The 27,933-nt window shown below is 40.8% G+C and overlaps 1 long non-coding RNA gene across 1 annotated transcript; it reads right to left on the bottom strand.

Annotated features, from left to right (window-relative positions):
* Window positions 1-90: 90 nt before the first annotated feature.
* LOC110568151 (uncharacterized) lies at window positions 91-27,909 on the bottom strand. Its single transcript, XR_002478483.2, has 3 exons — window positions 27,788-27,909; window positions 25,492-25,615; window positions 91-491 (listed from the first exon to the last, which is right to left on the bottom strand). It is a non-coding gene; the product is annotated as an uncharacterized LOC110568151 (long non-coding RNA).
* Between the last annotated feature and the right edge of the window lie 24 nt (window positions 27,910-27,933).

Here is a 27,933-nt window from a genome sequence, read left to right as displayed (position 1 = left end):
GGGACCTGAAGAAAGAAAGCAGTTTTCAAAAAAAAGAACAAAGTTGAAAAACTTGTAATACCTGATTTTAAGTAAAAGTGACAGTAAACAAGATAGTGTGGAATTATCTGGAATAAGGATAGACACACAGATCAATGGAACAGGATTAATGATTTGTAAACTGCAATGCTTAATATTAGGAGTCAACTGGACTGGATCGAGGGTGCCTAGATGGCTGGTAATGTATTGTTTCTGGGTGTGTCTGTGAGGGTGTTGCCAGAAGAGATTGACATTTGAGTCAGTGGACTGGTAAAAGAAGACCGACCCACAGTGTGGGTGGGCACCACCCAATCAGCTGGCAGTGCAGCTAGAACAAAGCGGCAGAAGAAGGTGGGATAAGCTGGCTTGCTGAGTGTGCCGGCCTCCATCTTCCTCCCGTGCTGGCTGCTTCCTTCCGTTCCTCCTGCCCTTGAACAGCAGGCTGCAGGTTCTTCAGCCTTTGGACTCTTAGACTTACACCAAATCATAGAAAAAAAATGGAAAATTAAACTTTATCAAAATTTTAAGCATTTGCTTATCATATAACACTGTTAAGAAAGTAAAATTCAAGCCAAATATTGAAAAAAACACTTGCAAAACACAAATCTGATGAAGTAGAAAAGTACTCAACAGATTACATACTAGGTAATTGTGGTTTTGCCGTTACTTTCAATAGCAAAAACCTCAATTACTCTTATGGTAACCTGTATCCAGATTGTAGAAAGAACTCTTACAATTAAATAATAATAAGACAAACAACTCTGCTTAACAATGGGCAAAAGATTTCAATGGAATCCATAAAAAATGATATTTGAATGATTAACATGCACATCTAAAGATGCTCAACGTGGTGATCAGAACAGTGCAAAGCAAACATACCGTGAAATAACACTCCATACTCACTGGAACAGTTAGTCAAAAAGACTGCCACTACCAGGCACTGATGAGGACACTGAGCAACTGGAACCTTACGCAAAACTGTACAGACACTTCGGGAAACTGTTTACCAGTTTATTTAAAAGTTAAACATACACTATTTACATAGCTCAGCAGTTCCACTTCTAGAGAAATTAAAACATATCTCTGCACATAGACTTGCACGTGTGTGTTAATAACAGCATTACTCATAAAAGCCAAAACAAAAAAGATCCAAATGTGCATCAGCTATTAAATACATAAACAGACTGTGGTAAATCCATTCAATGGACTCTTAACTTGGCATATACATACAACAGTTTTATACATACGTATGTTTGTATTTATGTACTTTATATTTTTATTACATTTATATATTATATTTATTTCTAAATTTATACATTTATAAATTTATATATACTTTATATATAATATGTATTTATATAAATATATAAATTTATGTATATAATTTGTATATTTTATTTATATATGAGTTTATATACTATATATATTTATATATATAAAACAGTGATAACTACAACAGTATGAATGAATCTCAAAAACATCATAGTTACTGGAAGAAGCTAGACACAGAGAATGTCTTCTATATTAGTATGAAATATTCAAGAATGAAACCAACACAACAGAAGTGGTGGCCTGGAGCCTACTGACGGTCATGACCACAGGGAGGCATGAGGGTACTGCAGTGCTGTGCACACTTCCCCAAACTCACGAGACTGTGCATTAAGGTTAGGGACGCTTCACAACATGTAAATTACTTTTCAATAAAGCTATTTTAAAAACACTTCCCACAGAGAAAACTTCAGGCCTAAAAGTCTTAATGAAGTCTATCAAACATTTAGGGGAAATAATAACACCAACCTACCATAAACTTTTTCAGAGAATAGGAGACTAGCATATGCTCTGATGACACAGCAATTCCACTCCTTGGTATTTCCCCAGGAGAAATAAAAGCACATGACAGTTACACGTTCACAGCAGCTTCCTTCATAATCAGCCCCAAACCAGAATCAACCCACGTATCCATTAAGGGGTGTGGTCCATGCATATGGCAGAACACTGGTCAGCTTCCACCACAATCAGGAGCAAATTGCTTATAAACATGACATCATGGACATCTTAGTTTAGGCTGCTATAATAGAAATACTGTAGACCAGGGGCCTTAAACAACACAAGTTTATTTATCACAGTTCTGGAACTGGAAGTCCAAGATCAAGGTGCTTGCAGATTCAATGTCTGGTAAGAGTTGTTTCCTGGATTTCTGACAGCCACCTTCTTATTTTCTTGCAGAGTGGAGAGCAGAGGGAGAAAGAAAGAGCGAGAGGGAAAGAGGGGGAGAGGGAGGGGATAGGGAAGGAGTGGAGTGGGGACAGGGAGAGGAGGAGGAGACCTTGTGATTCCTCCCCTTTTACATTTCACCCCTAAGACCTAGTTACCTCCGAAAGGCTCCACCTCCTAATACTGATGCAGGATTTTTCTCCACCCCTTCATTGGGCTCATATTGGGAGTGAATGTTTACTCAGCCCACTGTGCTGCTCAATCCCTTGGAGGAAGAAGCATGTGAGCAAGTGAGTGCAGGACCTAGCCAGCTGCTCTGGGCACCAGCAGGAGCAAGCTCCATGCAGTGACACCCAGGTGGGGGGGGGGCAGGTGCCTGTGAGCCCAAAGCCCCTGAGGGCATGTTACAGTGCTCTCTTAGCTCTGCTGTCCATGGATGGTACCGTATTATCAGCTCAGTTGGCCCTTTGTGTCATCCTCTGGGGCACATGCCCTCTGCCAGCAAAGGCAAAGGGCCAATGTGACAGCCTTTTTTGGGTATCTGTACTTGGTAAGTCCTGAGCTCTTGTCCAGCATCCAAGAAGAATGAGGTCATGTGGACACCTGAAGGATGGTGAAGGTGGAACGTTTTATTTAGCAATGGAAATGGCTCTCAGCAGAGAGGGGAGCTGGAGAGGGGATGGGACAGGCAGGTAATCTTCCCTTGAAGTCAGGCTAGTTCTTCCCTGAAGTCAAGTCATCTCTACTGTGAAGTCAAGTTGCCTCTCTCCAGTCAAGCTGCTTCTCCTCTGCCGACTGAGTCTGGGGTCTTTATAGGCACAGGATGGGGAGTGGGGCTGGTCATAGGTCATTCTGGGAAAGGAAACATTAGATTGGCAAAAGACATTAACCCAAAAGAATCAACTGGAAGAGAGTGGGCAAACAGGAATAGAAGTTCCCACTTTGGGCTGCAGGCATCAAGCTTTTTGACTTGAAGATGGGGTTTCACTGGAGACCCACCCCTGTCTGCCTAGAATTTCTCTGCCTCCTGCCTTTATCAATTCCATCACCTTGGGGGCTGGGCTTCAAGCTATGAATGTGGGGGAGACAGAAACATTCAGTCCATAGCAATGGATGAATCTCAAAAACATTCTGTGTTGCCACAGAAGCCTGACCCAACAAAGTCCAAAGTGTACGTTTCCAGTATCAAAAATGCTAGAGAAGAGCATTCCAACCACCGAAAGCACACCCGTCCCTGCCTGAAGTGGAGAGATGATTGCAATGGAACTTTCTGGGACCAGGGAAATATTCTGTAACTGGATTATGGTGTGGTTACACTGATGTAGACTTTTGTCAAAACTAATTCAAATGTACACTTCGGTGGGGCATGTTTCCATGTGTGCAAATTATATATTCCCAAAGTTAACCTCAAGTTGATGGACTGATTTTGAAAAGAAAATAAGTGATGGTAAACAGCCTGAGTCAATAAGCCAGGCTCTAAGTTATGTGTCAGGTGACACGCCTTCGGGCCCATCAGGGCATGCTCCTGGGAGGGCTGGCCTAAGGCCAGGCAGCCTGGTATTGGGAACTTCAACTGGAAGTGCTTGGAAGAAACCATTGCAGGCTCTTCCAGGTCACACTGAAACGGATCTTGATAAAAGAGAAGGGAGCCATCGGTCAGCTGGCAGCCGGAGGAACCCATCCTCATCCTGTTTCCCTGTCCCGTGCCTTCTGCTTGGCACTAAGCAGATTTTAGGAGAAATGAAATAGCAAGGCCGTGGAGAGCAAAGCGCTGGTGTGGGGCCTGTATCTGCCCTCCCTCAGCCACGCACCTGAGTCTGCCCCTTGCTTGGGGCCCCTCCCAGCTGTGGGCCCCAGAGGCAGCGAGGGGTCTACCCATTCTGTGCTCTGCCAGCCCAGTGTCCCCTCTGAGGCTAAGCTGGCCTGTCTGCCCCTGCTTCCATAGCCCTTCTCTTCTATCATAGCTTTGGGTAGCGGCCTCAAGCCAATAAAGAGCACACATATTCAAACTTTGCCACAGCCCACATTAAATACAATTAAATATATATGGGCTGAGTTAAATTGCCATGTTATATTTTGTGGGTATTTAGTTAAACATTTATTTATTTCAAGTTTTCCCACCCCCAAATTAGAACCAACTTTTTTTTTTCCTTTTAGGTTCCTAAAAACTTCAAAAGCTCTGGGACTGCAGGCTTTCTCTGCTGACCACGCCTCATCTATAAAACGCTCTTTGCCACACACGTCTCTGGCCGCCTGCTTAGCTTTTCCTTTTCTTTTCTTTTTTTTTTTTTTTTTGGAAGCTTCTACTTGTACTTCATTACTTCATTGAAAGGGAGCTCCCGTGCAGGGGGCAGTGGGACACGGCGGGGGTCTGGGAGCGGGGCGTGTTCTCCAGCCCTGGCTGACACACCTGTGCTGATGAGCCACCTCTCAGCCCCACTCCCAGCACAGACAGACGGCTGGGGACCCGATGCGCAGAGTCCAAGTCTCTGCTTTGTAACCAGCGCCGCAGCAATACTGTGGTCTTAGGCTGGGCTCCTTCAGGCAGAGCCTGCCTCCTCCAGGCTTCTCACTTACATAACTGAGGAAGGGCTCCCACGGGAAGCTTCCAGGGAGTGGGGAGTAGGAGAGGCCAGGAGGGAGTGAAGTCAAGTCTGAGAGCAGCTGGAGACTCGGTCTGGCCTGGCTCCAGGGGAGGCGTGGAACCAGCATCCCACCTCAGGGCTGGTCCTGCCTGGAGACAGTCTGAGAGCTCCCAGAACCCCCAGGGCAATTGTCCCCGTAAGTGCAGCTGCGAGCCTTTCCCCTGGTCACTCACAGGTGCCCTGGCCTGTAAAGGGGACGCGGGCCCCACAGCGCCTACTCCCCAGAGCTGCAGGTGTAAAGACCACACTGTGAGTAGGGCTCTGGCTCCTAAAGCCGGTTCTTAGATGGATACCACACCGAGTGTGGACTTTCTACCTGCAGATTTCCAGGAACCGTCCACAAGGCAAAGGTAATCTCCCGGAGCTTCCTCGGGGTTCCAGGTGCAGTGAAATTTGAGATGCGCTAAATTTAAGCTGGTGGTTCACGGGCCCTGACTCTTGCGAAGGAGTGAGTGTCTACACGGTGTTTCCCCTGCTCTGCCATGCTCAGGTTGGCTACCACGTGGAGCATGCAGGCTCTACTCCACCCCCGCCGCCCCCCCCCCGTTGCCCTCAGCGGGGTGCTGCCCACACCACACGTCCCTGTCTTGGCTGGGTGCTGGAGCCCCATCACCAATGCCCCGGAGAGCCCAAGAACCTGAGTTTTTGGTTGCAGGGAGACCCTCTCTTCCCTTTATAATACACTTTGTAAAGCAGAGGTTTTGTGAGCCTAAATGGGACAGTTTTAGTGAAGCATCTTTTTGAGTCTTTATATCAGACCAAGACATGTGCTCCTGGAGAGGTAAGGGGTGCATTGATCCAAGTGACAAGGTCCTCAGCATTTCCCACACCTCCTGCCATGTAAGGTCTGAGCACCAGGGCAGTCTCTTTGGGAGGCCCCTCATGCACATAAGGTCCTGGCAGCCTCCGGGCTGGGTCCCCAGACATCCCCAGACAGATGCAGATACTCAAGCTTCAGTGAGAAAGTCAAAAAACCTGATTCTGTTCCTTTCCCAGGATCAGGAGGCGACCATGAGTAAATCCTCCTCTTCCTCCCTCTCACACTTTTCCCCAGAAAGAATAACTTCCTGTAACACAAGTAGTGTCAGTCGTGATTGCTTTAGGACAGGAAGATTGTGTGTGTGCGTGCGTGCGTGTGTGTGTGCATGTGCTTTTTACTTTACACATCTTTATACGCTCCAAATTGTCTACAATGAAAGAAAGACAGCTTGTATCTCAGCAGTGGACACACGGTAGAGGTGGTTTCTAATCACAAGGGCTAGGAGAGAGAAGGTAGAAGGCAGGCATTTTATTGGCGTCCATGCTGAGGGCGTGGGAGTTAAGTCTCATGAACACTTCTCTTTGAAATGTTTCCATGTGTGAATGGAAAATGAAAAGCTTGGACACTAAGAGGTCTTGTAAAAATGTTTTCCTGTATTCAGCCCACTACATTTGCTATAGAAAACAAGTATAATGAAAACCTCCGGACTTTGTGTGAGCTGTTAAGACATTTAGATTGATAATTATCCCCCTAAAATGAAATGTCTTGTCTGCTAGGAATCATTTATGTATTATACTGTTGAATATCTCACAAGCTACATGTGATTTCTCCTGACATTCTCAGGTGAACCAGAAAGGCAGAGCAAAAGTTGTTTCATGCATTTTCCAAATTACTTTAAAATGCTCGGGCTGTGTTTGATGCTGGTTACTTCATCTGTAGTAACTCAGAGTGCAGGTTGGTTTTTCACAGGTGGATAATTTAAGCAGGCCTGAGTAACAAGATGAGAAGTGCGGATTCAACTCTTATCCTATTAATCCTGTCAATGTAGACACCAAGTTGGATGTGTAAGATTTTAAGAAATTGAGAATTTGTAGTTAAGCTGTCTTCTCTGATCCAGTATCTGATGGCTAATAATGCTCTTCTGCCACGCCTTGGTGGAGATAAAAAGCCCGGGGAGCGTTGCTCTCAGATAGCAACAAATTATCTCCCACAGACACACAGAAAAGAGGCACAAGAGTATCAGGGAAACAGGACGTGGCTAAGTGGGGTAACCGGGGACGGCGTCTTCCCTCTGTCACTCACAAGCTGTGGGCTCCTGTGTGTCACATCACAGTTGAAGCTGTGGATTATAGCAAACCGAGTCCCCTTCCCACTTCTAAAATCCCACCTTTCTCTTGAGAATGTATTTCTTTATTGAAGGAAAATACAAAATAAATTTCAACTAAAAAGGACAGAGTTTTATAAAAACCAGGCAACTGTAACAAATGTGGGAATAAAATACAATATCTGACTCCTCAAGATCTAGATCTTTCCTTACATCCTGAAACAGAGGCCTGCAATAAGTAAACAATCCAGCATTCACACATAGACATGAACCTAAAGTTAGAATAGTGAGAAAGATGTCATCCCTACAGGACCTATGTTATGTCCGTCCCTGGTTTTGGTATTAGGGTGATACCGATCTCATAGAACGGTTTAGGAAGGAATTCCTCTTTCTGTATCTTTTGGTATAGTGTCAATAGGATGGTACCAATTCTTCTTTGAATGTCTGATAGAATTCAGCTGTGAATCCATCTGGTTCTGGACTTTTTTTTGTTGGCAATTTTTAAAATTACCGTTTCCAACTTACTGCTTGTTACTGAGTTTCTAATCTTCCTGGCTTAATCTAGGAGGGTTGTATATTTCAAGGAATTTATCCATCTACTCTGGGTTTTCCAGTTTATGTGCATAAAGGTGTTCATAGTAGCCATGAGTAATCTTTTGTATTTCTGTTATCAGTTGTAATAGCTCCCGTTTCATTTCTAATTGAGCTTATTTGGATCTTCTCTCTTCCTGGTTAATCTTGCAAATAGTCTATCCATTTTATTTATCTTGTGAAAGAACCAGATTTTTGTTTCATTTATCTTTTATATTTCTTATTTAGTTCACATTTCTCATTTAGTTCAAATAGTTTTTTAATTTCTATTTTGATTTCATTGTTAACCCAATAATCATCAGGAGCACGTTATTTAATTTCCATGTATTTTGCATGGTTTTGAGGGATTTTTTGGAGTTGATTTCTAATTTTATTATCCTGTGGTCTGACAGAGTACTTGATATGATTTTGATTTTCTTAAATTTCCTGAGACTTGTTTTGGGGCCTGTCATATAGTCTATCTTGGACAGGGCTCCATGCGCTGATGATTAGAATGTATATACTGCAGTTTTTGGGTAGAATATTCTGTAAATATGTTAAGTCCTTTTTTTTTTGCAGGGTATAGTTGAAGTCTGTTGTTTCTTTGTTGACTTTCTGTCTTGATGAGCTGCCTAGTGCTGTCAGTGGAGTACTGAAGTCCCCCGCTATTATTGTCTAGCCGTCTATCTCATTTCTTAGGTCTAGGAGTAATTGTTTTGTAAATTTGGGAGTTCCGGTATTAGGTGCATATGTATTTAAAACTGTGATATTTTCCTGTTGGAGTAGTCCTTTTATCATATATTGTTTCTCTTTGTCTTTTTTAACTGCTGTTGCTTTAAAGTTTGTTTTGTCTGTCTGATAGAAGAATAGCTACTTCTGCTCACTTGTGGTGTCCGTTTACACGGAATATCTTTTCTCACCCCTTTAAGTACGTGAGGCCTTATGTGCTGAGCACCCTGAAGACACCAGACTGCATCACATTGCAGCAGATTTTCTCAATTTACTTGCTTATCATATTACTTATGATGTTGTTTGAAGAATAAAAGTTGTACGTTTTATGTTGTTACATCAAAAATACTTTGTTTTATTTCCTTCATTGTTTTCTGCTTAAAATCTCCTTCTTTATCCAATAGTTTAAAATAAGTCATTATCTTTCTAGTTTACATTGATAACTTTTTTTTTTTTTTTTTTTTTTGATACGGAGTTTCGCTCTTGTTACCCAGACTGGAGTGCAATGGCGCAATCTCGGCTCACCGCAACCTCCGCCTCCTGGGTTCAGGCAATTCTCCTGCCTCAGCCTCCTGAATAGCTGGGATTACAGGCACGCGCCACCACGCCCAACTAATTTTTTGTATTTTTGGTAGAGACAGGGTTTCACCATGTTGACCAGGATGGTCTCGATGTCTTGACCTCGTGATCCACCCGCCTCGGTCTCCCAAAGTGCTGGAATTACAGGCGTGAGCACATCGATAACTTTTATACTTAATTTCTTTAATCCAGATTATATTAATTTTGATACACTTAGTGAGATGGACCTCTAAAAGTTTTTTGAATAAAGAATTTCTCCAGCAATATATGCTGAATAATCAACCCTTACCCATGATTTGGTATAAACTTCATATATGCCATCCGTCTATTCCAACACAGCATTTAACATATTAACAAATAGTTATCTTGAAGTCGTCTAGCGGGCCCCCAAGCACGAAAATAAAGGAAAACCCTGAGTTCCTTCATGTGAAATTCCAGGTATCTAACTAGCCCGGAGAAGTAAGGAAGTAACTTGATAGGCAAGGTAGCCTCAAACAATAGTCAAGGAAGTTAGAGTCCAGAGATGTTTGCTTTCCCAAAGAAACTGAAGATAACATCTTAATATATGTCTCTGAGCTGTCTGTCACAAACCCGGATCCCCACCAAGGACCCCCACCAAAGGGATCCACTGGCATAGACCTCAGATAAGAGGGAACTGAAGACTGAACTCTGACTACTGCTCTTTGTTCTAAATTTTGTCCTGAGGGACCTGGAAAAAGTTGCACCCATAGCCAGAGCTGAGATTCTTTTCTGAGTGACCCCAAATTTTTAAACAAAGCTTCTTTTTCTTAACTAATTGCAAATCAGAAAACATTTGAATCTACCCATGACCGATAAACCCCTACTTCAAGGCATCTTGCCCTTTCAGGCCAAAACCCGTGTGCACCCTCCATGTATCAATGTACAATTTTGCCTGTAGCTTCTGCCTTCCTGAAATTTACCCGTGCCTTTAAAAGCCCTAACCTGCAAGCCACTGGGGAAGGCGGAGTTTGAGCATTAGCCACCTTGTCCTCCCTGTCTGATGCCCTGCAGATAAATGCTTTCCTTTCTGCCTCTGCAAAACCTCGGTGTGGACATCTGGTTTTACTGCAGCAGGTGGAGAGACCCCAGTTTGGGTATAACAGTTTCATCTTCCGAGTTATCCATGAGTCCAGTTTTGTTGATTGCTTTTTTTTAATCTCTTGAAAAATAGTTACAGGGCTTTCTTTCTAGCTTGCTCTATTTTGTATTTCATAATCTTCTTGCTGAAAATTTTCTTATGTCAAAATACTGGACAGTGTGTGAAAGAGTAGAGACTGAGATCATTATTTAGACCTGGAAATGGGGAATACATTAGTGTAGGGGTGAGTCAATCAAGTCAGTTTGGGTTTTGTTGTTGGTCGCCAAGCCAGACAGTCTCTCCCTCTCTAGAAGAATCCCCTCTACACCTCATAGCCCGGGCAGAGGAATCAAGGTCCTCTTCTACCCCTAATCCCCACAGGTCAGAGGTGAAGCCCAGCAAGCGGCAGCCAGGACTCAGGCTGGGGGGCAGAAATTGAAGTGTATCTGTACCACCCGTGGGGGCTCTTACTGGCCTCCTACTCCAACTTGTCTTGTGAGCACCCAATGGGATTCATGCAAAGGAGTTTGCAAGGGAGTGCAAACTCCTTTTGTGCTAGGGACCCCCCAGCCATTCCAAATGGACCTCCTAGCCCATGCTTTAACAATTTGATGAAATTTTGGTGATTTCTCCTTACACTTTTTATACAACGACTCTTTCTCCTGTGCTTTGCTAAAGGGAAACACTTGACCTATCCTGGGAGCACTTCATCAGTCTTTGGAACCCGGATTACCAGGAAATCTTGCAAAGGTAACCCTAAGCTTGACGATAGGCTCAAGAGAAGTTATAATTCTGTAGATTATCCAGGTTCTTCTTATTATTAAGGTGAGAATGGCAATCTTTATAACTTTCTACCTCCTGTGTGGAAGTGTATTTCTAGGACAGATATCTAAAAGTGGAAAAACTTGGTCACATGACATGCATTGTTTTCATAGGCAGAGAAAACCTTATAAAATAAATGTCTGTCTGTATTCTTTCCCCAATAACGACACCTTTAACTGAAAACTTAGCAAAGTTATTTTTCTTGCTTCCTCAATCACATGTTAAGGGACCCTTGTTTTCTGGTATAGACAGAGGACTGTCCTGGGTGAGCCTGGAGAACTGACTGTTCAGTCTGGAAACAAGCTTAGTATCTAAGGAAAAAGACTCAAGAGAGACTGAAAAAAGTGCTGACAATAAAGGGTTTAGCAGAGAAATTCTTTCTGTTTTCTGGTGAACTGCACAGAGAACTTCCTTTGTCTAGGTCCCCAATAAGGACTTGTCTTCCATCTCCTGTATACCAGCCGTGTTTGAGGCAGTCCTTTTCAAATTATTTTTGATTAAATTACTTTAAGAAGATTGATGACTGTAGAAGCTGTTTTTCTAACACAACTACAGACATAAGAGCCCTTGCAGTGTTTTAAAAGTAAGGGTCAATTAAGCAATGCGTCTAACAGGTCGTTTTCCATCTCTAATGCTAGAGGTGTTCTACCCTCGTAGGTCAGCAGCAGAACTCAGAGTACAACAGGGACACCCGGAGAGTCTCAGATCCATCACGTGTCCTGGTGCATGCATTTCCCACCAGCCGCCCCCCAGAAAAGACCAGGGAAGTGGATTTAATGTTTTAAAATGAGAAGGACTCAGGGCACTGTGGTAGCAATAGAAAGACTAATGCTCACCTGTTATAAAAGAAATGGTGAGGGCCAGGCGCAGGGGCTTATACCTTTGATCCCAGCACTTTGGGATCACCTAAAGTCAGGAGTTCGAGGCCAGCCTCACCAATATGGTGAAACCCTATCTCTACTAAAAATACAAAAATTAGCCAGGCGTGGTGGCATGTGCCTGTAGTCCTTGCTACTCAGGGGGCCAAGACAGGAGAATCACTTAAACCTGGGAGGCAGAGGTTGCAGTGAGCCGATATCACACCACTGCACTCCAGCCTGAGCGGCAGAGCGAGACCCCGTCTCTAAAATAAAATAAAATTAAAAAAACAAAAGATAAAAGGAACAGGGAAGAAAGGAATGAATTGAACCAAACTCACGCATGATAAACCCTAAAATCCTATGTGCTTCCCACAGGGCATTTTCTGTGGTGCAACTTGGTTCCACTGAGAGAGAAAGAAATCTAAACAGCAGGAGCAGAAGTCAGGGAGATGAGGAGTGGAGGAGAGGCTGGGGAGGGAGGGGAGTGGAGAGAGGACAGGAGAGGAGGGTCTGCTGTGACTGGCACTTGGAGGAGCTGCTTGTTTTCTCTGGACTTTGGTTTCCTGATCCATGCAATGAAGCAGCTGGACCCCATTATGTCTAAGATTCTTTCCTCCTTCAAGATTGCATTTCCTGTTTGTTTTAGATGAAGCTGAAGTAAGCGCATCCTGTTGTGTCACAGTGAATTATCGTTTTGGTAACCAGGTCTAAGACACAGGGCATCGTCTAGTGCACCAAGAATCTGAAGTCCCGGGCAGTGACACTTGGAGAGACATCAGGGGTCTTTTCATGGGGATTCAATAAAATGCTGAAATTTGAACTGGAGGCTATCTGTAAGGATCTTACTCTTCTTAGGACAGAAAATAAACATATTCTCCTTCATCCTTGATTTTCCAAAAAGAAAAAGGCTTTTAATAGAAATTCTTAAAACCCACCATAAAATGGCAAGGTATCATCTGTGTCCACTAAATTGTGTTCAGAAAGGAAAGAAACTTTTTCTTCAGAAAAGTTCTTAGTCAGAACGTCAGAACTATGTAATTTGAGGCTAAAACAGAAACGTCAAATTTTTAAACATCAGAAGTGTAAACCACTAGTTATGATATCAGTAACAATGATAATCATGGCTGACTTAACAGAATTCTCAATAACTTGAGCATTTGCAAGTAATTATCTATTATCTTAATTTTTTCTCGTCAAATCCCTGTGGAGAAATGGGTTAGGTGGTTACATTCTACAAATGTAAAGGAAGGAAGTGGGACCCAAGGTGGTGGTGATGTAGGACCAGACTCCAGACGCTCTTCCCAGTCCCAGCCTGAACGTCACACAGCAGCGAGGCAGCTGCCCTGGGTGGGTGGGTGTAGAGCCCACCGTGGTCATGCGGGGCCCTCCCAAGACAGGCAGTTTGTTGTCCCTCAATCGTCCCTGGAACTTTTCTTCTTTGTATCCTTTTTTCTGGTCTTGGTTTTCTATTTACTTCATAGGATGCTCAGTGCGAGCGTTTCTAGTGTCTAGCACAGGGAGCCACACGTAGAAGGTGTCCTGTAAATACTTGTTGAATGACAGATTAACTAGATGAACACACAGATAATTGAATGTTCATCATGGCTCTGAAGCTCTACAGAGAATCTGTTGTGTCTCAGTCATATTATTTTATTTGTGTAATTCAGCATTAAACAGCATGTATAATATTGTCCTCTTTGTTTATTTATGTCCAGAAAGAAAATAGGCAGAAGCACATGAGCACAGCACAAAAGCGAACACTCATTGGGCATTTATCAAGCACCAACTTCTAGTGCTCTTGAAATGCATTATTCCATTTAATCTTCATAAACATTTTATACAGTCAGGGTTCCTAGTGGCTACTCACAGAAGCCAACGGCTAACGCGTGGAAACGGAACGTTTTGGTTGCCTCTCATGTATGCTATAAAATCGGTGTTAGAGGACGGGCCTCAGGCAATGGGGAGATGGAGGTTAGGTAATAGGGCACAGCTCACAGTCATCTCCAAGAGCCGTCTGATTAGGACCCCCTGCTGCCGACCCTGCGCAACCTGAGCTGCCCCAGCCATGACCAACCACCTCCCGACTCTCCTCTCTTCTTTGTAACACTCCCTTGGGACCCGTGTCCTGGGAAGGGCGTCTGATTAGTTAAACTACAGTCACACTCTCATGTCTTAGCTGCTGGGGCTGCAGGGAGAAGGTTGATTTGTCACGTTGAGCTTCCTTTCAGTGGGAGGCGGGTCACCTTCCGCCACACCTCCCAATGTGAGACATTGCTCTCCAACAGGATTCATATCCTGGGCAGGGGGAAGAAAAGACTAAGCTGATTCCATGTAGGTACTATTTTTTATTCGCATCTTAGAGATGAGGACACCTAGGTTCCAAGAGTTTCTGTAATGTATCCAAGGCCACACAGCCGTTAACTTGGTACTGCAAGGCTAAGTGATGAGCAAAGGCACGGGACAAGTATGTTCTGCCTTTTTATTAACAAGTTATCTCATTCAGCAAAATATAGGTTGAGCCATTATTTTGTGCCAGGAAGTGTTCTAGATGATGCAGTACGATGGTGAGCTGTCTTCTAGAGTGGTCCTTATCCTCTTGGTGCTATGCTCTAGCAGAGATGCAGACATCAACGGAGAACCATGAAATGAAGCATACGATTACCAATTTGTTACGCAAGATTAAGAAGAAACATAGAGACTACAATAGGAGAACGTGAATTGGATGTGGGGTTGTTACGTTCTCTGAGAAAGGCGATTTTATCTGTGTAGGAGTTAGCCAGATGAAAAACAGGAGAAATCGTGTCCCAGATAATTCACAGAAACCTGGGAGAGGAAGGAGCTTGATGTGTTAAACATGATTGCATGCTCTTCTGTGTGTTTTATAAATGATTTTAACTAGAGCCAATTTGCTGACTTGACAAGTTAAACTTGTCATTTGTACAAAGCCAGAGTAAATGTGTAATTAAATGAAGACTGGGATTATAGATCATTGATTATATCTTGGCATGATGCATTCCTAAATTCTAAATTAAAAAAAATTAATAATTAAAAATCCCCTGAAATAAGTAACAAAATCTCTCTGAATGATGAGAAAAGCTGTGTCTGCAATGTCCCATGAAACGCCTCTAACCTCCAGCTTCAGTGAAATCAATCACTCTCCTGAAGTTGTCCTCAAATGTTCAGGTTCTTTGATGCCAGGGTGCAGAGACGAAAGAGGCAGCCCTCTGAAAGTTTCAAATTTCATCTTATAAATAAAAAGATTCTCTCACACAACCCTCTGATGTGATGACACAGGGAGAAGCAACAGCCTTGGAGCTGGTCACTTGCTGTTCCCAGTGTCGACAGCTTGAACTTCTTCATGTCTTCAAGAAATGCAAACACTATGCATATTACAGGTCCAAAAAAAATCCACCTTCAGTGAGCCAAGTTGGAAGGGCAGGAAGCAAGTATGTGTCAACTTTACAGAAATAGCATATTCATATAAGTAAGTGATTTCTGCAGCCTAGTCCAAACACACTGCTGCTCTGGAGATGAGCAATCCTTAGGAAATTTCAAGTCCGTTGTTAGGGTGTGAGTCAGGTTAGCCTTGGTTATGCTAATGTGACAAAGAGCTCCCGTAGCTAAGTGGCTGGAAACAACAGTGTTAATTTCCTGCTCATGCTTCATCTTCATTATGGGTAGAAAGTCTTTATTCACTGTGATCTTTTAAGAACCAAACCGAGGGCTCCCCTGAGCATGTGCTTCCACCATAGCCAAGGGAGGAATTTCGCCCTGGTTTTTAAGACTTCCTCCTTGAGGTGTCTCTTAGCCAAGCAAGCCACATTGTTATTCTTAAGTTCAAAGAGGGTGGAAAGTGCAGCTCCACCTAATGTACCTGGCAAGAGACGAGAACTGGAATATTCATGAATCGACCTGATGAGAACCCCAGAGCAAGTGAAGATATTCGTCTAGGTCCAGATGGACATTATAGGACCTCAAGAGTATCACAACACTCACAGTGAAGCCTTTGCTCTGTCCTCCACTGTGGTCCATGTATCAGCCAGGATCCAGTCCAGAAAACAGAAACTAAGTATTTCAGCCCTAGAGGAAACTGATTAGTGATACAGTGTTGGAAGAGCTGGAAGAGGAAAAGGGAGGAGAAGGTTGGAAGGTATAAATGAACAAGTGATTCCCAGAGGCCAGAGAGCCAATGCCCCTGGGCTAGAGTCCCTCAGCCCACGCCTGCCCTGCATGCTGGAGATGCTGTCACAGTTGGTTCTGGATGTGCCACTGAGATGCCACCGCACCAAAGGCTGGAATGGTCATCAGCAATGTTGACACAGCTGCACAGCTTCCATTGATGGAGCTTGAATGGGGTCTGCAGATTAGATAGCAGTGTCATTTCATTTCTTAGTGTTAATGGCTGCTTTGTGGTTATGTATGAAAATTTCCTCATATTTAGCAAATACGCACTGAAGTGTTAGTGGGTAATAGAACATCATTTTGGCAAATTACTCTCAAAATATTCAACTGAAAATACAAATCCTTTGTATTTTCTTAGTTGCAACTTTTCTGTAAGTTTGAAATTCTTTTTTTTCTTTTCAATTTAAAAACTGAGCGTAGGACCACTAGTGGGTCACCTGAACAATAAACATATTCTTTCTTCCCCTATGTGAAGCGATGGGCCCAGCTCTTCTGAAAGTCAGTCCGTTGCCCAAGCCAACATGAGTCCTTTTTCCTTGCCTGCCAGTCTCTACCCAAGGATCCTGAGCTGACTGGGCAACAGCCATAGCTTGAAATCTAATGGGACTCTTATTGTGTCTCCAGATGGAAATACGGAAACATTTGCCCTCTGAGAACCAGGACCTCTAGAATTGCAGAACCTAAAGTCAAAAGCACACATCTTCCTTGGGTGATTGATTGGGACATTCATTGGGTTCCCTGTGGTGATGTGAGGCAAGACCTTGGTTTCTTCCATCCCCTTGTTTCCTAGACCCACGTATCACACTTGGAAACACAGCACCATATCATAGTTATTGATTAAGGCAGAGACTCTCAATAATAATGGTATTTCTCTTACCATTGCATTTTTTATTTTTTAAAATAAAAAAATTGTGTTTATATGCAAGAAAATTCAGCAGTTTAAGTGTAGAATTGAGTATTATCATGATGTAGAATTGTATTACCTCGAAAGCTTCCCTCACATCACTTTTCATTCTGTGCACTCCCACAAACCCGGGCCATGGCAACCAGTACTCTGATGTCTGTCTCTACAGTTTAGCTTCTCCTAGAATTTCACAAAAACAGAATCACACAGTATGCCATCTTTCATATTTGGCTTATTTGACTTATATCACACAATAATATGTGATATGTTCTTTCTTACTCCCTGATAGTATTCTATGACATGCATCTGCCACAATTTATTCATAATAACCCTGAAATTAGGTAGCATAATTCCTTCAGCTTTGTCATAAGTTTTCAAAACTGTCTTGGATGTTCTAGGTCCTTTGCATTTGCAAGTACAGTTTAAAATCAGCTTGTCAATTTCTATAAAAATGCCCACTGGGATTTTGATTGGGATTGCATTGAAGATACAGGTCAACTTGGAGCAAGGAAATATCATGATAGTATTGATTTCTCTATTCCATGAGTATGGTATCTCTCTACATTCATTTGGTCTTCAATCATTTTCAATAATGTTGGTTTGGGTTTTTTTTAGTTACTGTATAGACTTCTTCAATATATTTTGTTAAATTTATCTCTAATATTTCATGTTTTTGATGATCTTGTAAATGATATTATTTAAATTTTAATTTCCAATCAGACATTGCTAGTACATAAACATATGTGATTTATGTGTATTGATTATGGATCTGGCAGCTTGCTAAAATCACTTAACAGTTCTGGTAGCTTTTATATAAATTCTTGGGAATTTTTCTATGTAGACAACATATAGTATGTGGATAAAGTCAACTTTAATTTTGACTTTTCAATCTGTATGCTTTTTATTTCTTTACCTTGCCTTGTGGCATTGTGTAGGATCTCCAATATGACCTTGAATACAAGTGACAAAAGTGAATATTCTTGCCTTGTTTCAGATCTTAGGGGGAAAGCATCCAGTCTTTTGACACTACATACAATGTTGGCTGTAGGCTTTTTAATGGTTTACTTTATCCTCTTGATAACATCTATTCATATGCCTTGTTTTCCAAGAACTTATAAAAAATAAATGCTGAATTTTGTCAAATGTCTTTTCTGTATCTATTGAGATGATCTCATGGTGATTCCCTTTCGGTCTGTTGATAGGGTAAATTACATCGGTTGGTTTTCAAATGTTAAATAAACCCATATTATCATTAAAGTATACCCATATGTTTTTGACATATTATTTTTTATATTAGGCGGGATTTATTCTTTAAATATTTTGTTAAAGATACTTGCATCTCCAGTCATGAGATATATTGATCTACTTTTGATATTATGGTCATAGGACCTCGTAAGTTGAGCTGGGAAGTATTCCATCGTTTTTTCATGAAAGAGTGTGTGTTCAGTTGGCACTATTTCTTCCCTAAGTGTATGATAGACTTCACCAATTAATTCATCTGGGCCTGGAAGGTTTTATTTGTTTGTTTGTTGGAATATTTTTAATTAGAATTCAAATACTTTATGGATATAGTGCTATTCGGGTTATTCATTTCTTCTTAAGTTTGCTAGTTCATGTATTTAATGAATATGTCTATTTCATCTACACTAAAATATTCATTTCTGTGAAATAAAGTGGTCCATAATATTCACTTATTACCCTCTCAGTGTCAACAAAATCTGTAGTGATGGCCCTCTCTCATATTGGTAAATTTTGTCTTCTCAATTTTACTCTGATCAATCTAATTAGAGTTTGTTGATTTTATTGACTTTTTCAAATAACATATAACATTTTATTAATATATCTTGATTGGTTTTCTGTTTTCTATTTCATTTATTTATTTTATTCTTAATATTTTTTCCTTCATCTTGAAGAGGTTTAATTTGTTCTTCTTTCTTAAATTCCTAGAGTAAAAGCTTAGATTATTGATTTGAGACATTTTTATAAGCATTTGTTGATAAAACACTGTTCATCTATATGCCACAAATGATGGCATGTTGCACTTTTGTTTCTACAGCAATAATATTTTCCAATTTTCTTTATGATATCTTTTTTTACTCACAGTTCTTTAGAACGTATTGGTCTATATACAAATATTTGAAGATTTTCTCTATATATTTCTGTTATGGATTTTTAGGTTTTTTTTTACTCTGTCACCCAGGCTGGAATACAGGTGGTGTGATCTCCACTCACTGCAATCTCTGCCTCTCGGATTCAAGAGATTCTCCTGTCTTAGCATCCCAAGTAGCTGGCATCATAGGCACAGGCCACCACACCTGGCTGATTTTTGTATTTTTAGTAGAGATGGGGTTTTACCATGTTGGCCAGGCCGGTCCCAAACTCCTGACCTCAGGTGATCCACCTGCCTCAGCCTCCCAAAGTGCCAGGTTTATAGACATGAGCCGCCACACCCAGCCTATTTCTAGTATATTTTATTACATAATATGGAAGATATCAGATGGAAAATTTTTTTTGTTTATACACAGACATTTTCCCATTAATTTTCATTTTCATTTTTTTTTTTTTTTTTTGAGATGGAGTCACTCTGTTGCCCAGGTTGGAGTGCAGTGGTGTGATTTCACCTCACTGTAGTCTCCGCCTCCTGGGCTCAAGTGATTCTCATCTCAGCCTCCCAAGTAACTGGGATTACAATCAAGCGCCACCACACCCTGCTAATTTTTGTATTTTTAGTAGAGACAGGGTTTCACCATGTTGGTCATGCTAGTCTCAAACTCTTGACCTTAGTTAATTTACCCACCTTGGTCTCCCAAAGTGCTGGGATTACAGGCATGGGCACCTGGCCTAATTTCTAGTTGTGAAAGAAGAATATATGTTTATGCTTTCAACCCTCTTAAGTTTATTTAGAGGACTTCCTTTACAGCCCAGAATATAATCTATCTTGATAAATATTTGTACTTGAAAACAATGTGTTGTCTGATGTTTTGAACGAGTGTGTTATAAATGTCAATTGCAGCAAGTTGTATGATAGTCGTAGCAGGCTGAATAACAGCCCATAACCATATCCAGGTCCTAATCCCTGGAATGTATGAATGTTGCCTTATATAGTATCAGGAACTTTGAAGACTTGATTAAAGACTTTGAGATAAGGAGATTATCCTGGATTATCTGGCCCTAAATAGAATCATAGGAATCCTGGTAAGAGGCATCCAGAGAGAGATTTGCCAAAAGAAGGAAAAGGGTATATGAAGACAGCAGAGAGATATGTGAAGATGATACCCTGCTAGTCTTGAAGATGGAGAAAGGGATCCTGAGCCAAGAAAAGCAAAGAATGCAGCTTTAGAAAGTGGAAAAGGCAAGGAAATGAATGTTCCCTAGAGCCTCTGAAGGAGGTGGTTCTGCTAACACATTGGTCTCAGCCTAGTGAAACTCATTTCAGAATTCTGACCTCCAGAAATCCAAGAGAATAATTTTTAAAAATTATTTATTTGGAAATTATTATAGATTCAAAGGAATTTGGAAAGATAGTACAAAGAGATCCCTTGTACACTTCACCAGCTTCCCCCAGGGGTTATGTCTTGTAAAATACCGTACAATAGCAATTGTATAATATAATACAATATACAATATGTATATAATACTGTACAATAGCAAAACCAGGAAATTGGCATTGTTTCAATATGTGTTCAATGTGTGCATATAGTTTTATTTCTGTGTCATTTTACCGCATGTGTAGATTCACATAATCACCACCACCACAACCAAGATACAGAACTATGAGACCAGTCTAGGCAACATAGCAAGACCCTCATCTCTACAAAAATAAATAAAAATTTAAAAGTAGCTGAGCATGTTGGCATGTGCCTGTGGAAGTCCCAGCTACCCTGGAGACTGAAGCAGAAGGATGGCTTGAATCCAGGAGTTTGAGGGTGAAGTGAGCTATGTTCCTACCACTGCACTCTAGCCTGGATGAAAGAGCAAAACACTGTCTCAAAAATGAAAAAAAGAAGAAAAAGGAAAAAAAAAAAAAAGAAGATACACGATTATTCCACGAATCACCACAAAGATCTTTCTTATGCTCCCCCTTATGGTCACATCCATCCCCTTCTTCCTACCCTCTCACATCCGCCAGCATCCCTAACGCCCAAAATTACCAACCTGTTGATCATCTCTTAGCCAGTTGATTTTTTTAATACTTCATTTTTAAGGGCAGTTTTAATTTCACAGAAAAATTGAAATGAAAGTACAGAGAGTTCACATATATTCTCCGACCCACGCATGTATAGCCTCCTCCACTATCTACATCCCCCGCCAGAATAGCAAGCTTGTGACAGCTGATGAAACTAATTTGCTTTGTTTCAAATGGCCAAGAATGTAGTGATTTGTTACAGCAGCCATGGGAAACTAGCACAATCATGTTCAAATCTTCTACATTCTGACTCATATTTATTTCACTACTGAGGGAGAAAGGTAGAAATTTCCAACTGTAACTTTAGATGTGGGTGTAAGGCCGGTTGCCTCGCCGGGAGCTCAGACACACACCCCCCCTTTTTTTCTCCGAGAACTCGGACACGTTCACCCCCTCGCACGGCCTAGCCTTCCCTTAAGGAACCCCACCAGGATGCAAATGAAGTCTTGTAAACCTACCCAATAGCAGTCGAGTCTTGTATGCAAACAAAGTCTTGTAACTCTAGCCAATAGCAGTCGAGTCCTGTATGCAAACAAAGTCTTGTAACCCTACCCAATAGCAGTCCTGTCTTGCCCACACCCTGCTCTCCCACAACCAATCGAATGCCTCCATTCCCTATAAAACCCCACATCTGAGAGGAGTCCGTGCGACTTTTCCAGCCCCTCCTGTCGGACCGCAGAATTTCGCCCAGGAGCCGAATAAACCCTTCACATTGGATCTTCTTGTGCTGGCCTCAGTTTCTTCCTTTTAAAACTTGGCGAGAACCTAACAAACCTTACAGTGGGTTCTTTTTTTTGCTTCCAGTTCTGTCTGTTCTTGCTTTATATATTTTGTACCTTTGTTATTTGTACCCCTGTTTACACATTTCAGACTACCATGTTCTCTTGATGAATTTCTTGTTTCCTTATTGTAAAATGTTCCTTTTGTCTCTGGTAATATGACTCATCCTGATACTTACTTTGTCGTAAGATAGCCATTCCAACTTTCTTTTGACAGCCTATAGTTGTATCTTGCTTTTGTATCCGGTCTGACAGTCTCTGACATTTAAATATAGCATTTAAGCCATTTTTACTTCATGTAATTATCAACATGGATAGATTGAAAATGACCACTTAACAAAGTGCTATTTTCTATTTGTCCTGTCTCCTCTCAGCACCTTTCAGATTAAATGAATTTTGTTAATAATTTCATTTTATTTTCCCTATTGGCTTGTTAGCTATACTTTTCTGTGTGTGTGTGTGTGTGTGTGTGTGTGTGTGTGTGTGTGTGTGTGTTTATGGTTGCTCTAGGATTTACAACATATCCATTGAACTTCTCACAATCTACATTCAAATAACATTATCTTACAATGTGTATTATGTTAGAACCCAACAACAGTCTACTTACATTAAATCCCTCTGTTCTTTGGACCATTCTTTTCATACATTTTATTTCTACATATGTTACACATTCTTCAATGTATTATTGTTAATTTTGCTTTAAGCCATCAATTATATTTTAAAGAAGTAAAAAGAAAAATGTTTATATATTTTTACCTATTTGCCATTTGGGTTACTCTTTATTTCTTTGTTTAGATCAACTATCTATCTAGAAATATTTTCCTTTTGCTTGAAAAACTTCTCTTAATATTTCCTGAATTCCTGCTCTGCTGATTATAAATTCTATCATCTTGTTTCTCTGAAAAATAACTTTAATTTTTGAAAAATTACTTTTATTCTTAAATTTTTTCTAATCATTTTAACTTTATTTTAATGGTTTTAAATTATTTTACAATTCCATTGTTTTCTAGCTTGCATAGTTTCTGATAAGAAGTCTGATGTCATCTTTAACATAATTCTCCTCTGTGCAATGTTTTCTTTTTCTGGCTACTGGTAAGATTTTCTTCTTTATTGCTGGCTTTTAACAATTTAATAATAATATATCTTGATGTAGTTTTGTTTGGTTTTCTTTTCTTTTTACTTTTTGTTTCATTTCTTGGTTACTTAGAGCCCACTGGGTTTCTGGAATTTGTAGGTTTAAAGTTTTCCTTAAATTTGTAAATTGTTTTGCCATTATTTTTTCAAATACTTCTTATTCTCCCTCCCACCATCATCTGGTAGTCCAATATTAAACTGCCTGATACGTTCATTGGCCGACAATACTCTGTTCATCATTTTTCAGCTTTTTAATTCTCTATGTGTTTCAGTTTAGATAGTTTCTATTGCTGTGTTCTCAAGTTTACTACTTTTTTAATACCAGCAAGATGTAGCATTAATCCCATCCAATAAATAATTAATTTCATATATTGAATTTTTTATCTCTAGAAGTTCAGTTTTGATTTTTTAATATCTTCTATTTCTACATCATGTTCATATTTATCTCTACCTTCATGAATATATGCAGTGTATTTGTAATATCTTTTAAGTCTCTTTTCTGTTAGTGCCATTTCTTTTTACTTCTAGTTCTGTTTCTATTGATTGATTGTTTTCCTGATTATGACTCATATTTTCTTGTTTTTTTTGCCTGCCAGTTAGCTTTATATTATATCCTAGACATCATACATTTTAAATTGTTGCTTTCTGGATTTTGTTGTATTCTTCTAAAACTTGTTGAATTTTTTTCATTTATAAAATTACAATTAGTTGTATCCTTTTGAGACTCTCTTTAAAGCTATATTAGAGTAAATCCAGAACAGTCTTTAATCTAGGGCTGATATATAGCCCTGGTATTAAAGTGGGGCCCTTATGAAGAGCTGTCTGATGCCTCTTATATTAAGAGGTCTTACAGTCTCATAAGTGGGTACATGAACTAGTCCAAGTCCTGTGTGAAATATAAAAATTGTAATATCTACTCTTTTTATTGGCCTTTGTTCTGACTTTGGCCATAGGTAATTGCCTTTCCTGTATGTACAGATCAGTATTCACTCAATGACTCAGGGGAACCCCTCTGCAAATCTCTGATACTCTTACTTGTTCTCTGTAATTCCATCATTTCTGATATTTTGCACATGCACATTCTAGCCTCCTTGACCTTCATAAAGTTCAGTATATGTCTCCTAAAGTTGGTAGGACTGCCAGGCTTTGACTGGTTTTTCCTCCCAGCCCTGCCATCTGGGAACTGCCTCCAGGCAATGTGCTGAGGCAATCATAGGGCTCGCCTCACTTGTTTCCCTTCTTTCTGGGATCTCATTCTTGTCCTGTCTGTGGTCCAATGTCTGTAAACCATGGTTTTATGTATTTTGTCTATTCTTATAGTTATTAAAGTGGAAGTGTAAATCCAGTCCCTGTTACTTTATCTGGGCTGGAAGTGGAAGTTCCTTGCAAATTCTATATTAATAGAGTAAATAGGGTGTCCTATGGGCATTCCACAATAGATAGTCAATTTGTGGGTTTTCTGGATTTAGATTGTATATTCACTTGTGACCACTCTTCTAAGATCTCTCCCTTCACCATTTATCATAGAAGTTCTGGCATTCCTATTTCACTTAATAGAAAAACCACCATTTCCAAAGTCCCAAGTCAGCTTGGCTTTATTTTTACATTATCTTCCAGTGTTCTTGCCAGGGCATTAAATTTTGCACAGGGGGAAAGAGCTCCTGAGAAAGTACAAGATCAGCAGGGAGACATGCCCAGGAAAGAAAATAGGTAGGTGACTGTGTCTGATCTCTTTTGGAACGTATTTATAGCTGGACCTCCTCATAAATTACATTTTCCACAAGAGTCCTCATCTATTGGAACTTTTTGGCTTAATGTAAACAAATCTAGAATTTATGGATTTCTGGTGCATTGTCCCTTGAAAAAATGTCACATAAGCCATGTGACTATCTATCTGGGTATGAAATGGAGATATTTCATGACCTCCGGTGCCCCTTGTTGCATGAGATAACCCTCACCTCACTCAGAGACCTCACCTACTACTCAGCACAGCACTGCACTGGCAATGTGACCTGGGGAGACACATTTGACCTAGCAGACCCTTCCCTGGTTTTCACAGGCCACAGGCTCGACCAGAAGACATTTTCTAGATCCTGTTGCTCCTCTTCATCAACACATTGCCTCTATTGTCTTGGCAAGCTCGGCATGTCATCATGATTTCACTAGGATTTGGCCCTTGATATTTGCCTCGTTTCTAGAAGAAGATGAAGCTTTTCATTGCTGAGGCCTCAACCCATCGTCTGGGGAGCCCTGGAACTGGGTTAATTCTGCTGATAATTACCAAACTGAACTCAAGAGGTTAGACCCCGTACCCACATCAGCCAGGCACTGGCTGTGCTCCTCCTTCTCCAGACAACGGGTTCACTGTGGTCACAGATGGTACCCAGTAAAATGTGCAGCCCGGAGCCGGCAGCAGCACTTCAGGTGTCTTGGTGCACAATCAAAGTATCCACAACATTATTTCATTTGATTTTTAAAAATTCTAGTCAAGAATCCCTAACTTGTAAAAATTAAATTGGTCATGACCTGGAGATGAAAAAATACTGACCTGGCTCACACTTAGGGAGTTAACTCCTGGCCTGGGGCTTAGCACACAGTAGGTGACAGAATAATCCTTTAATCCCCGTCTCTGCTGAAGGAAACATCTCTCTAGTAGCTTTAGCCAAAAACATCAGGTTATGTTTACCTCATCTTTTTCTCTCACATCTCACATTCTTTCTTTCACCTTGTCCGGTTGCCACCTTCGAGATGCAATTTATTCAGAGTCTGGATCTTCTTTCTTTTCTCTGCTGCCTGCCAGTCTCCAGACCCTTCAAAACATAAATCGGATCACCTCACTTTGGCTCCTCTGCTTAAAATTCTCTAGTTGTTCTCCATTTTATTCTGAGTAAAGGCTAAGGCTTTGCAATGGCCTCAGGTCCTGATGGGTTTTCCTCCCTGATCCTGTCTCCAGCTTTTCTGCCCTGGTTCTCTGCTACAGCAACACCGAGCTTCACTGTTGAACCCCCTGAGTGTGGTTCAGCCCTGGGGCATTTGCAGCAGCCGCTCCCCTGCTGGAGAGCTCTTCCTTCAAATGTCTGCTCATCTCAGTCCTTCACCTTCTTCAAGTCGCTGCCCAAATAACAGTCTCCCAAAAAGACTGATACTCTGTATCATTCTATTCAAATTGCCACCTGTCTTCCAGCCCCAACATCTCTTCCAAATACTCTTACTCTGCCTTTTAAAAACACTGTTCCCATCTTAGGCTAAATAAATTACTTATTTATGTCTATTTTCTTATTTTCTGTCTCCTCTACTAGGCTGTCAGTCGCATGGGTGCAAAGAGTTCTATTTGTTGTCTTTTGTGGCACTGAGTTTGTTCTGGTGCCTAGGACATGGCCTGGCCCACAGAAAGTGCACAATAACTATTGGCCAGATCCTTCAATAACTGACTTTGAGTCTAGGTGGTTGACTTTGAGTTCCCCTTTCTCCAAATGTTATTCCCAGTTTTAAAACTCTCCTGATTCTCCTTTATATACTGTCATATTCTTGAGCCCTAAAATATGAACTTACAAAATAATTTATTTTCAAAAGCTGTTAACTCATTTATCTAATTACTAAATTCAAATCTGATTTAAAATTATAAATTCTTCTGGCTTATATAAATGAGAAAAATGAATTCAGGAGACTATCCTTTCTCATAGGAGTTTAATCTCCATGGCTTCTGCTAGCACAGAAAACAGTCTGTGATTCTAAGAGTCTATTCACTTCTCATGGCCATATCCAAATATTTTAACACCAATTCCACAGCCTGCACAGTTGGCCGGCCCAGCTGGTCTGCAGAATCTGGGGGAGGCTCGTGGCAGGCTGACGTCAATTGGCAGAGCCCATTCTGGAAGGAGCTCACAGTCAGCCTACTCCCACACGCTCCCCTCTCTTCTATCCAATGTTATCAACTAACTTTGCTTCTTATTATTCAAATTCATCTCCTACAATTTTTTCAACAAGGAAGTGTGTGTGGCCTTTACAGAGTCTTTGGTCATGTTATTCTCAACCTATAACCATGCCAACAGAAAATATAGGAATTAAGTGTGAATTGTTCTAATTGATGATACTTTCAGTTATATTTTTATTTTTCAAGATATTAATGTTAATTTTGGTAAATGTCTGGACCTACTCTGTTACATTTTACACTTCTTTATCCTAAAGGAAGATGAAGATTTTTACACAGAAGAGCTGCCCAAGCGGTACAAAGCAATTGATTACAGACATGATGACAATTGATTTACCAATTATCTTTACTTGCATGCCAAGGTCTTTTGTTTTGCAGTTTGAAGACCAATCGTTACCTCAGTTAGGCTTATTAAACAGTACACCTCTTTGGAACTACAGTGTGCAAGTAAATCAAATAGAAAAATTCCATAAGAAAACTGGTGGTATTTTCGTATATGACTGGGTGGAAAAAACAAAACGCGTACAATTCATGATGCAAATAGAAAATGTTTTCAGAAAATAAAAAATCTCATTTATGCTAGCATTTACTGTAACCTGATATTTCTCATGTTTTCTTGGCAATTTAATGTAATGATAGGATATGAGTGCCATATCCTACGTCTCCAAAAATAGAAGCAGAATAAAGAAGAGCGAAAAACCACATTGCCGACCAGGCCAAGCTCTGAGTCCTTATGTTCCCAGCCTTTCCAGGCTACTAAAGCATGGAATAGTCCACCTGTAGAAATTATTTTGCCCATATTCTAAGTGACAACTTGAAACCATTCAATCTCTCCTTCAATTTCCTCATATTCCCTGATGTTCACTCTATTCTGGGAATCTGACAGATATTTACTAATTTGCAACTTAGATATAAAATTATTATCTCCCCAACTTCTCCCCTTGTCTTTTCTCCTGTAAACACAGCAGGTGATTATGAGCTCACCCTGAACCTCATCTCCTCTCTGCGCTTATTCAGCCCCGTTTCATTCTCAGCCTAAAAGGACACTCACCATCAAACCTTCATTTCTTTGAAGTCTCTGGTTTTAGTCAGCCTCTCTCTCGTTCCTCCCTTCCGCATTCCTTTAAATAAATGCTGACCTCAATTCTCTCACATTTATCCATTCCCGAGTTATATCTGGTTGAAAAAGGAACTGGA

Source organism: Aotus nancymaae, unplaced genomic scaffold (genome assembly GCF_030222135.1).
Source record: "Aotus nancymaae isolate 86718 unplaced genomic scaffold, 86718_ANA_hifiasm-v0.15.2.pri h1tg000040l, whole genome shotgun sequence".
In the NCBI taxonomy this organism is placed as follows: Eukaryota; Metazoa; Chordata; class Mammalia; order Primates; family Aotidae; genus Aotus; species Aotus nancymaae.
Note: the sequence above shows the minus strand (reverse complement) of the source record. Positions and strands in the feature narration are given on the sequence as shown.